Source organism: Chrysochloris asiatica, unplaced genomic scaffold (assembly GCF_000296735.1).
Source record: "Chrysochloris asiatica unplaced genomic scaffold, ChrAsi1.0 scaffold00005, whole genome shotgun sequence".
Classification (NCBI taxonomy): domain Eukaryota; kingdom Metazoa; phylum Chordata; class Mammalia; order Afrosoricida; family Chrysochloridae; genus Chrysochloris; species Chrysochloris asiatica.
Genome location: NW_006408523.1, coordinates 34232509 through 34236509, shown reverse-complemented (window position 1 = coordinate 34236509; position 4001 = coordinate 34232509). Strand labels below are relative to the sequence as shown.

General features: G+C 42.4%; 1 pseudogene; it reads left to right on the top strand.

Moving 5' to 3' along the window:
• Window positions 1-2506: 2506 nt before the first annotated feature.
• On the top strand, window positions 2507-3743 carry LOC102811417 (annotated as a pseudogene).
• Window positions 3744-4001: the final 258 nt, after the last annotated feature.

Genomic DNA, 4001 nt, shown 5'->3' with positions numbered 1-4001 from the left:
AATTTAGATCCACTGGTGAGCAGCTAATTGCTTCTTTTCTATACTAAGGAATAAATGCTGCTGTGCTCTCAAGATACCTATAGTTCATGTTGATTTCTGGTTGCCAACTCAGAACATATTTCATTCACTCATTCTTTTTGCTTGTGGGCTATATTGCAGTTTTTAATGAGGCATTACAGACATAATTTTATCCACAGAATAGGACAAATAACATAAAAATGATATTTTAGTAGGTAGATTCTGATTTAGCAAATATAATGAATACATAGAACCCTAATATAATGTTGTTAACTGCCATCCATTCTGACTCATAGTGATCCTGTGTTCAGAATAATGAAACACGGCCCAATCCCTTAACATCCTCACAGTTGTGTTACATCTGAGCTCAGCCTGCTGCTGTCTTGTCATTACATCTGTAGAGGTATTCCTGTTTTCTGCTGACCCTCCACTTTACCAAGCATGATGGCCTTCTCCAGATACTGCTTCCTTCTGATGACATATCCTAAGTATGAGAAATGAAGCAGTTTGTTGTGCTTCTCTCAAACACAAATTTGTTTGTTCTTCTGGCAGTCTGTGGTACTTTCAACGATTATTCTATGGTGATCCTTATTCATTGTCCAACTTTCACATGCATGTTTTAGTTGTTGCTGTTGTTATTGTTGTTGTCAGGTGCCATCGAGTTGGAACCGACTCATAGCGACCCCATGCACAGCAGAACGAAACAATGTCCGATCCTGGGCCAACCTCACTACAGCTGCCACACTTGACATCAACGATGTCACCTGGCTGATCCATCTCGTTGGGGGTCTTCCTCTTTTTCTCTGACCCTCCACCTTACCCAGCATGACATCCTTCTCCAGCAACTGTTCCTTCTAGACAATATGTCCAAAGTATAAGAGACGAAGCTTAGCCATCCTGGCCTCCAAGGAGCACTCTGGCTGCACTTCTTCCAAAACAGATCTATTGGTTCTTTTGGCAGTCCATGGCACTTTCAGTATTCTCCTCCAACAACACAACTCAAAGGCATCAATTCTTCTAGGACCTTCCTTATTCACTGTCCAGCTTTCGCATTCATATGAGGCTATTGTAAACACCATGGCCTGGGTCAGGTGCACCTTAGTCCTCAAGCTGACATCTCTGCTCTTCAATACTTTAAAAAGTTCCTGTGCAGCAGATTTGCCCAGTGCAATATGTCGTCTGATCTCTTGTCTACTGTTTCCACGAGTGTTGATAGTTGATCTAAGAAGAATGAAGTCTTTGACAACCTCAATCTCTTCTCCATTGATAAGAATGCTGTTTATTGATCCAGTGGTGAGGATTTTTGTTATTAAGTGCTGTCAAGGCAGTTCTGACCCATAGCAAGCCTGTGTAGAGCTTCCAAGGAGCAGCTGGTGTGTTTGAACTGCCAACCTGCAGTTCAAGCAGATTTTGTGATTGAGTGTTTATTGTACATCACTACGTGAGGCAGTTGAAAACACAATGACTTGAACCAGGGACACCTTAATTCTCAAACTCACAATTTTACTCTTTAACACTTTTAAAAGGTTATATGCAGCAGAGTTGTCTAGTACAACATACTATTTGATTTCTTGACTGCTGCTTCCATGAGTACTGATTGTGGAGCCAAGCATAATGAAGTCTTTGACATTTATCCATTTATCATGATGTTTTCTCCATTTATCATGTTATTTATTGGTCTAGTAGTGATTTTTTTTTTTTTTTTCATCGTGGTGCAACCAATACAGAAGACTGTGCTCTTTGATCTTCATCAAGAAGTGATTTAAGTCCTATTTGCTTTTAACAAATCAGGTCGTTAATGGTCCACCAATCCAGACACCATGTTTTTCTTCATATAATCCGATTTACTGTATTATTGGCCCAGCATACAAATGGAATAAATCTGGTTAAAGAATACAACTTGGGGAGGGGGGGCTGGTGGGAAGTCAAGCAGTGAGGCCCTGAGCGCTGCTGGTGTAATGCAAAACGGGTGCGCAGTGGGAGGAGCGCTTTGCTTGGCTTGGCTTGGCTTCTCTTTCTCTGGAGCTGGAGCAGGATCCTCCTGCACTCCTGAGGCCGCATGCTGACAACAGAGCTCTCTCTTACCTTGATGCAAAGTAAAGCTCAGGCCTTTTGCGTTCTACACACACCCCTCTCCATCTTCCACGGTGGATGCGGTTGCCTACCCATCCAGGCTGGGCGCTACAACGGGCCGCCTAGGTGACTATTTTTCTGAACATCTCATTGGACCTCTTTGATGAATACTAGTCCATTTAAAGAAATTTGATCACGTGACATAAGCTCTACCTTGACACAGGATGCTACCTGGAAGCAAGACTCCAGACATTTCCATAATTCTAATGGTGCTATTTCTCCATTTCAAAATGTCATTGTTCTTCTGATTAATGCAAACTGACAAGTTTCAGGGTCACAAAAGAGGGAATAGTAATGGGGTCCAAAGCATAGCAAACTGCTATTTACAAAGCAAAAGCCCTGACTGTTGTTTGAAATGCTTAGGAAGTTGCTGTGGAGTAGACTTTTTTCATATTCACTAAATACTACTTCTTAGTTCTTGTTTTTTTCCCTGGTCACCTTCTCTGTTTTAAAGAATTCATCAGAAGACAATTTGTAAGCACTGGTCATTTGTGGTTGATTGACGAAACTCCTAGTAGTAATGTGAACTGTACCAAAGTGTTACAGGGTGATACAGATGAAATCCAAAAGGCAAAACTCAAAATGCCAACCATGAAATTGAAAAAGCTCCCTCAATGGACAACCTACGACTATATCAACATGACTAGCGATTGTACATCTTTCATCAAGAGGCGAAAATATATCGCAGAACCCCTTAGCAGAGAAGAGGCGGAGTTTCCGATTGCACTGCTTGACAGGCTTCTGAAGGCCATCTACACGCCATTCATGTGGACAAAAGTCAGACGATTCAGTGATGGGCATTGCATCCTGCTTCAGTAATGTCTTTGTGGCCAGCCAGCTGGAGACTGTTGTCTATGCTTATGTGGAGCTGAGTCCAGGCCGACCTTAACTGCATGAAGGATGTCTACAAAATGAGTGCAGACTGGAAGCACTTGATAATTCTTTGTGGTATGGATTTCCCTATTAAAACCAACCTGGAGATTGTCAGGAAGCTCAAATTATTAATGGGTGAAAACAGCCTCGAAACTGAGAAAATGCCAGCACATAAAGAGGAAAGGTGGACAAAGCGCTCTGAAGTTATTAATGGGGCTTTTACAAACACCGGGCAAACAAAGTACATCCTCCTCACGAAACACCCATTTTTTCTGGCAGTGCCTATTTTGTGGTCAGTAGGAACTACGTGGGTTATGTACTAGAAAGTGAAAAAAATTCTGGAGTTTAGGGAGTGGGCAAAAGACGCCTATAGCCCGGATGAGTATCTGCGGGCCACCATTCAAAGGATTCCAGACGTCCCTGGAGTACCCCCTGGGAACCATAAATGCGACATGTCTGACATGCACGCGCATCTGCAAGATTTGTCAAATAGACACCACTTTGAAGGTGATGTTTCCAAGGGCGCCCACTACCTGCCCAGCAGCAGCATCCAGGTGTGCTCCGTGTGCATTTTTGGGGCAGGGGATTTGAACTGGATGCTGCGCAAACACCATTTGTTTGCCAACAAGTTTCACAGGGACGTTGATCTCTTTGCCATCCAATGTTTGAATGAGCATCTGAGGCATAAAACTCTGAAGGTTTTAAAACACTCATTGTGATAGACAATATTAGAAATAAGAGTATGCAACATGGATCCCTTCTAAATTCTCTGTATCAGAAGAGCTTCATGGGAGGCTTTTGGAGACAGGGATTCTCTAAGTTTTTATTTATGTCCAACCACCTCCATGGACACAACAGAGAAGAGTCTGATAAAAAGGTTACATAGCATTAAACTTCCACCTAGAGTTTAAGTGAGGGGCAGAATGGAAACCAAGCTTTTGTTGGAGGAAATGTGCCCTTTTTGTCTTTTTTCACAA